This window comes from Leguminivora glycinivorella, chromosome 5, assembly GCF_023078275.1.
Source record: "Leguminivora glycinivorella isolate SPB_JAAS2020 chromosome 5, LegGlyc_1.1, whole genome shotgun sequence".
NCBI classification, from domain to species: domain Eukaryota; kingdom Metazoa; phylum Arthropoda; class Insecta; order Lepidoptera; family Tortricidae; genus Leguminivora; species Leguminivora glycinivorella.
The window spans coordinates 17,182,893-17,192,070 of NC_062975.1; positions in this window are offsets into that span (position 1 = coordinate 17,182,893).

Consider the following 9,178-nt stretch of genomic DNA (forward strand, 5'->3'; position numbering starts at 1 on the left):
TCTTATTTTTTTCGGGTTAAAAATTCAATTTTTTGACTAACTGGCTCTCTTTTGGTCTTATATGAAAGCTAATTAAATTTTCTACAACTTTATGTAGCAAAATAAACAATAAGTACCGTGATATGTTTTGCTGAAATCTGTCTCAAAATATTGGCAAAACGAAAATTTTCATAAAGAGGGTCTCAAAATATTGGCAAAACGAAAATTTTCATAAAGAGGGGAAAAAATACCCTTTTTTTCAGCGTCATATCTCAAAAACTATTTGAGATACGGCATTGCGAGTAGGCTCAAATTATTTTAAATTTAATGTTCTTTCAACTTTGTAAAGCAACTTATTGCCTAAAATCTCTATTTTTTAAATGAAACTGGAAAAACTAAAAAACACCATTTTTTTGCAGTTTTTTGCAAATTAAAAAAAAGCACACACTTTTTTTGCTTGCAAAACACAGTTTCACAGTCCTCCAAGGACCTTAAATAATATACCAAAAATGCAGCTTTACATCACACTTTGTTTTTTATTTCTTTTTTTGACAAGTCTAGTACCAATATCAATTTGAATCCTAGACCACTGTAACATCAAAAACTTCTACGGCAAATAAAGCACGGTGTCGACAAGACAGGGTTCTAGAGTAGCCTAGGACGCAAATTGAATAACTGAACCTATTACCTACCCTGTACTTATTTTAAAAAACGCAAACAAATATTTTTTTTATAACAAATAATTTATCGGTTAAATTCAAAACCAAGCGGATCTTGTCACTCGCACTGAGCAGCCTGTCTTTAGCCCACTTTGTTTCATTTTCCCCTTTTGAAGGTAGATTTTGTTTAAGTTTATTTAAATACCTAAAGTTTATACCGATTATAACTCCATCTACTGAAATAATTTATATGAAACATATACTAGGTATATTGTGTCACAAGGGATCAAAATGGCATAGGTACTTATTTACGACGAGACCGTTTATTGAATAGGTTACGAATTGGTTACGAATGAAACGATTTGTTTTTATTGAATCCCGAGAGAGAGATTAAAGTGTTAACGTCCGAAGTGGAATAGTTATTTGTTATACAAGGGGGCAAAGTTGTATTTTAACGCCGAGTGTGGAATTGAAAAACGAGCAAGCGAAAGGATTCTGTAGTTGAACCACGAGCGAAGCGAGTGGTTCGAGAATAGAATCCTGAACTTGCGAGTTTTTTAACACACGAGAAGTAAAATACATTTGCACCCGAGTGTAACACAAAACTTTTCCCCTCACTATAGCGAGGAAACTACAACGCAAAAAATGCGTTTATCACTGTTTCCAGTAGTTCCACAGGTGGTAAATCATCTTTATTACTAGATTCACCTACTTTTATCAATTTTAAAGCAGTTAATGTGACTTTATTTAAGGTCAAATTACTTTACCCACTAGTGGATAAAATGCGTTTTTACCCGCAGGTATTAAAGGACAAAACACGTGTTTCCGAGCTAGTGAGGGGAAAATAATTTTACCCACCTACCTAAAAATCAGATATAAGTAGGTAATTAACTAATTATGTTACTACTGTTACAGGCTATTAAATTTTATATCTCTACTTACTCGTATTCTAAATTAAGATCAATAACCTAATCAGATAAAAAAGAATAAAAAAGATCATAAGTGATAACATTTTAGTGGTGATATGATTATTACTAATTAAATAAACACTGGTTGACATTAAGAATATTAAACATTAGTTTCATCTTATCACATGGAGAAACATATTATTATCCGCTATTAGCAGAAATTATGTTATATTAATAATGTCGTTTTTAGGGTTCCGTACCAAAAAGGTACAACAGGAACCCTTATGGTGCGACTCTGTCCGTCTGTCTGTCCGTCTGTCACATTGTTAAATATCTCGAGAACTACTTATGCTATCGATATGAAATTTGGAATAGTTATAAACATTGTGAACCTCTACAAGTTATTAGTTATTCATTAATATAAATGATAGAAAATGGCCAAAATGAAAGGGGGTCAAACTGAAAATTTCAAGTAACTAGGTCAAGTGGGGTATCGTTAGAAAGAGCTCAAACTGTACATATCAAAACTATTTTTCATAATTTTTTGGTTGTGGAAAAAAATGTTTTTTGAAGGAAAATGTAAAAAAAATACCGTTCCCCCCCTTATCTCCGAAGTTTACCAACATGAATTTATGAAATTTTCACCAAACATGGCTATTATAATGAATATTACAGGAAAAATAAAATCGTACACGTATCTTGAAAACTTTTTTTTTAATTTATAAAAAACCTTTCAGATTTACATTTTCAATTTCAACACCCTTGCATTGTACCTGTATTTTTTAACAAAATAACAATGAAATTACCTGCTTTCAAATAGAGGCAAAGTGGTTAAAATCGGTTCACGTAATAAACAATTATTCCATAAAAATCATCTTCCATACTAGCTCGCGCGCATTACTTTACTCAATTTGCCGATAGATGTCGCTGTACGTTGAACGCTCATTTCCTTCATCGCGTTTTTCCTGATATAATGAGGTCGGTTCAGGAGCGTCCTTGCGACATGTCGTAAGTCGTAAACTATTGAAGTCGAATAGTCTTGATTTTATTGGGACGTTGTCTAACAATAAAATTGTATATTTTTTTTTTTTTAACAAGCAGAAACGTCTGCTAACGATTCTAAACATTTTTATATTAAAGAAAAAAATGGAAAAATTTACGCTTCCGGCGGGACTTGAACCCGCATCATTTGCAATCCGTGCAAGGCTCTTAACCAATTGAGCTACGGAAGCCGCGCCGGACATCGCAAATCTTTCCATGCCTTTCCTTTTTGTACACACGTCTTGGGGTGACGTCTAGCGCCATCTACCGACAGACATCTTCAAGTCCCGCCGGAAGCGTAAATTTTTCCATTTTTTCCTTTAATATAAAAATGAATAAAAATGTATATTAAAATATTACTTGTTATGTGGGAAATTGAGTCTTGAAGGATTTAGTCAAATCTGTAGAGTTCTATGAATAACATTTTGATGATTCAACTATTGAAAGTTTGTACGGAACCCTCGGTGAGCGAGTCCGACTCGCACTTGACCGGTTTTTTTTTTCATATTCATACCATTTAAAATTTGGGAACCCAGTCAGTTTCTCGTGCGCAATTACGCATTATAATAATTAGAAATAATCAGAAATGCAAAATTAAGCGAAATGCAATAGTATTTTATACAATCGTGATATAATACAAAGCTTTTCAGTCGAGTACCATGTTTAGGCCACGAAGCTTGCTGAGTGGCCTAATAGTACGGTACGAGAGTGAAAAGCTTAATTATATCACTATTGTATACAATACTTTTTCTACGAGTCATCATCTTCATCATCAATGGACGGAAATATCATCATTCATGCAAGTTAAAATTAATGTTAATAGAGTCGTTCGCCGTTGTATCAACATCGAATTACCTAGCAACCAATTGTTTGTAATAACCGTCTCTGATTGGCCGATAACGCGACAGATAAAAAAAATGTGTTTCAGATGCAGGAAAATTTGCCAGGTATCGCAAATTAGTATAGAAATTGTATGAAGTTCTATTTTTGAAATTATTACAGTTAACTAAAGTCAATTATAATGAGCTTATTATAGTTGAGTCGGAACTGCCATAGAGTATCCAACACTGTGGTGTCCTAATTGACAGATTACAGTCGACAAGTAGAAAAAATTAGTCTCAACTCGTACCTACTTATTTTAATAAAGTTCTTAAATTTTGAAATAAAACTATGGAAACGGATTAAATCGCGTATAATGAATTTACAATTCATCCCGACGACGTTAAATTAAATTTTATTCTATTGAAAATTATGCTACACTAATATTTCATATCATTTTCATATAAAACATTTAATTTGTATGTTTTTAGTAGACACATGACTATTAAACTATAACTAAAACAAATGTCATATTATATCTACAAGGGAAAAATGACCAAGGCCTCAAAGTGGACGTAGTTTAAGAAAATCCGGCCAAGAGCGTGTCAGGCCACGCTCAGTGTAGGGTTCCGTAGTTTCCCCTATTTTTTTCAAAAACTTTTCAACCTATCAAGTTCAAAATAATTTTTCTAGAAAGTCTTTATAAAGTTCTACTTTTGTGATTTTTTTTCATATTTTTTAAACTTATGGTTCAAAAGTTGGGGGCGACACACATTTTTAATTGCTTTTGGAACGATTATTTCCGAAAATATTAACAATATCAAAAAAGATTTTCTTAAACCCCTATTCATTTTTAAATACCTATCCAACAATATATCACAAGTTAGGGCCGACATGAAAAAAATCACTCCCCACTGTTATCCTAATAAAACATTTTTTTCCACTTTCTATTTTACCACTTTGTCGGCGTGATTGATATACATATTGGTACCAAAAATTTCAGCTTTCTGGTGCTAACGGTCACTGAGATTATCCGCGGACGGACGGACATACATGGCGAAACTATAAGGGTGCCTCTGTTCCTATATAGTTGACTACGGAACCCTAAAAAAGCATCCAATTCACAATAGTTGTCAATATAATTTTAATTTTAAACTTTCTGTCTAATTATTATGAAAGTCATTCATTTCAATGGCAATTTTGGAGGATGAATCCTTTTCACTAAACTACCTCCAAGTGCCTAAAGCTGGATTCTAATCTAACCAGCGTCCTCCATTTACGCGACGGATGCCTTGCCTAAACCGCTCGGCTAGGGTTTGCAAGATCCGCCGATTTTTCGGATCCGGATATTTCGGATCTTAAGATTTGCCGGATCCGGATATCCGGATATTTCTGATAAAACGGATCCGTGTTGAAAAGGTTACTTTTTATAGGGGTTTCATCAAATCGAAGCTGCTGTTACCGAAATAAAATAATTTAAACTCACAAAACGACATAAATATAAATACAGTCTATTATTGCTTCATTAACTTTTTAGACGAACTATTAACATACAATTGTGTCGTTTAACTTCGCACACGCGAAAATCGATTAGATTTTAAGGATGACTATACAAAAAAAAGCAGAATGGATTTACCCGAGTTTGAAGTTAAGCGACACAATTAATGTCACTCCCATTGTACAGGTACAGCATATAACATTAAACAGTAGGCCAATATTTTTGTTTAACATACATAAGCTAATGCAGGGTAATTTAGTGTTGTTCACTAATACCTCCGTTTTACTGGGGCGTCTATCCGTAACCACAGCCAATAAATACATCCTTGCGAAATTGCAGATGTAGGAAAAAAGATAAAATAATATAATTTTATTGCGTAATACGTGTAAAATATGTTACAAATATTTAGTTATCGTGTACCATTTTCAATTGTTTTTCTGAACTTATGTGCAAAAGTTATTTGATATTTGCCAGTCGCTTTCCAGTGAAGCTCTAAGGCTGGCAGCGCACCTCCAATCCTTCTGGTGTTTTGGGTGTCCATAGGCGGGAGTGATCGCTTACCATCAGGCGACCTGTCTGCTAGTTTGCCTTCCATCTTATTAAATACAAAAAAAATTGGATCTGGATTCAGCTTATAAAATAATTACGTATATAATTATATTTATTACTGCTATGGTCATCATTCATCATCATTATTCATCATTAAGCTTAAAAACATCCATGGCAATCGTTTTTGCTTTATACATAGAAAATTAATAATTTATCGTTATTCCTGCGGAATGCATCCAATTAGAAAAGAAAGCAGTTTGAAAAACAATGGTTTACTGTTCATTTTATTTAGTTTGCTAACATATAGTTTTATATTCTGGCTAACATATAGCTTTATATTTAGCTTGATATTCTGGAGTATTTGAATGAAATACATGTGAATAAATATTTTAGGCGACAAAATACAGGAAATAATTCATAAATTTCATTCGAAAATTCTTTCTGGCGTGGATAGATACCCATATTTAACGGATCCGTATTATCCGGATCCTATGAGACCTCGGATCCGGATCTCAAATTCAACGGATATCCGGATAATTCGGATATCCGGATCTCAAACCCTACGCTCGGCCATTCGGTCACGGTGGCAAGGGTCGAAATTTCCAATTGTATGACACAATTCCCGAAGGCTTGTGGCGCCCCCTGGCCATCCCTGAGGTAGAACAGTATCTACGGCTGGTATTTTTTTCTTTGTATATAGCATTTATTTCAGTTTAATCAGTACAACTTCTAGATTAGGGGTTCCCCAACCTTTTTTGTCATAGACCACTTTCAAAAATTACATACCTGTTTCTGGTGGACACCACATTTCTACCATATTCCTTTACGAATTCTGAACCGCATACATTTGTCACGCCAACGTAGACCCCCACCAAGTCTCCCGTAGACCCCTTCCTGGAACTCCTGTTCTAGATCTTTATAGAAAATTCGCGACCGCACTGCCATTTTTGGAGTAGGTACCTATGCTATAAAGGAGTCAGTGCACACACGGGCTTCTTGATTCAACAATTAAGGCGGCCGCGGCAGCCAAAACAATCGATCAAACCGACAACAAGCCCGGCGCGCACACATACACACAGGATTGTCTGTCTGAGTTGATTTTTTTAAAGAACCAACGGTTTGGTCCTTTGACCTTATTTGGTATTGTGCAAAGGGGTCAACCCGCGGCAAGATCAACATGAGTCACGATTTTATGGCATGCTCCATTTATTCACGATGCAAGTTCATGTGATAATCTATCTCTAAATAAGTGTTACTTTCCCTATACATGCATAGATCCTTTCATTTGCAGCTATAGTTCAAATGATCACTCTGAAGTCGTGACTCACGTTACTTTTACATGGATTCACCTAAAGTGGGAGAGAACTAAAAGTATCGTGCTTAACGGGGTAAAAAATTACATTTTCGTATACGTCGGTTAACTATTGTGGCCCTGCATCAAGGTAGAAAATGAACTAGGTATTGTATTGTATGTCTGAGAGGCGTCTGATCTACTCGCCCGTAGGTACTTATTGGCAAGCATTTACTATAAAACCCAGAACGCCAACTCATGCTCTGTATATAATTACACGAACTTTATTTAAAGTTCTCACTCGCGATGAGTCATGGTTTTATTTAAATTTTTAGACATCAATAGAACTAAAAACGACATACAGTTCCCGTGACGTTTACTCTATCGAGTCACGTACTAAAAACCCACACTGCATTCGATGCGAATCATTACGTGTCGCGAGTCACCACATATTCAAAGTATGAAACAACGAGGAAGCAACCGCTTCATAAAAATGTTAGAGGTACTTTTTAGGTAAGGCGACTTTGTCGCCGAAACTTTTTGATCTCTCACACTATCGGATTAATGGGCGAGTATGAAAATGCACCCACATAGTTGTGTGAGTTGTGTCGCTACACTCGCTAGGTTTTCATAGTATAGAAACTCATCCAAAAGAAGAGACAAAAAAGTCGCGGCGAAAAGTCGCCCGTGGGCGCATACCTAAATAAGTACCCAAAGAATTTTGGAAGCTCATTAGTCATTGCATTATGTATGTGTCCTCCCCTGCCCACTATACAATTATTACGTATAGAAGAAACAGAAATATACCCTTAATCTACCTCTGAAGTCCCTTTATTGTGCTAAGTAGCGTTATCGCTAGCGCGTCCTTGCTTCGTTATTAATTTCATTTAAGATATGTACTTGTTTTAAAACAAACAATCTTCTCATGATATTCGATTTATTGACCTCGTCGTTTATAATCCCCGAGTGAGATGCGTTCGAGTAAGACTGTAAGACGCTTCCATCTTTGATTTGGGGTATTGGCGAAATAGGTAACATAACAACTATACAGACTGAGGCCTGATATAGGAAGAATATTTATATTATGAACACATATTACATCTTTTGTAATCAATTTCTTAACCCGAAACTTTAACTAAATAATGTTACTATTTCTTACCTATCTATTTTGGATTGCAATATCTGCCAATATCCGGCTAGTGACATTTTTTTTGCTGAAACAATACAATGTTTATATTAGGTTCAAGGAAAAATAGTAAGTATTTATAATTAATTTCCCATGGCCATCAGTTCCCAGGCCAATAGTTCGTCATTTATTTTAATAAAGTAGTAGATTGAATCACTTGATAAACTTTGACACTTACCCTCTAAAGTTAATTTTAGCAGGATGTACTAATGGATTTCATTAGATAAGGATCTTTCTAGCTTCAATAAGGACAATATGCGTTGTGGGAAAACACTACTGCTATGATTTGTTATCCGGATATGGGACCCTAAATCAAATTTTATTGAAATTAATGTAACTGGTAATTTTACACAAATGTACCTTTTCACCACATTAGTTCAATTGAGTTGTAAGAAAAACATATTTCTTAGTCAAATGTTGTAGGTTTGTTCCTGATGATGTAAAATAAATGTTCAACTCACCAAAATCTTAGTCTGGTCCTTTTCCACACCACCCGAGAGGTAGGAGCCGAAGGTGCGTTTTTTTTAAAGAGGTGTCCCCAGTAGGCCTAGTCCTCTGCCGATAAGACGAAATCGCGCTTAAATATTACCTAATGTGTGGGTAAATAGGTCACTAGCTGAAACGGGGGCGGAATATAGCACACGAGGACGTATACCGAGCACGTGCCTCAGAAAAACCAGTAAACGTTTGCCCTTGAATTTCATATCCACGTGTGTTTTCGGAGTTCATCGTAAACTGGATAAGTAAGGCCAAGGTTTGGTAAACTTCGGAAATATTGGGCTCTGAGCAGACCGGCCGGCGCGCCGCCTACCTTGATTGGCATTGCCCGTGTCCGGACTTTACTATATGTACGCGTAGAAGGAAGCCACTTAACAGATTTTCGCCCAGATTACTCCTAGACGAAGTGGAGCTCTGGGTCATGGCTCCAATTGCACGCGTGGCAACCGGGCTCTTCCTGTTTTAATTATACTGAGCTATTATATAAGTACTCGAATCTACAATGAATTTTGAAGCTTAAATTTATGTTTTTTGCACAGCAATTGCATTACAAGCACGTTTATTAGAAAATTAATTCTTACAAAACAATCCTAAAACTTTACTAATAGGTATTGTATTGTCCCCAGGCTATCCGGGCAGAGAAACAACAATAGAAATAGTTGATCTAACCAATGATTATTTTTAACATTTATGTTTTCGAACGGTATACAATCATTATTATATATTTTTAGGGTTCCTCAAAAAGGAAAA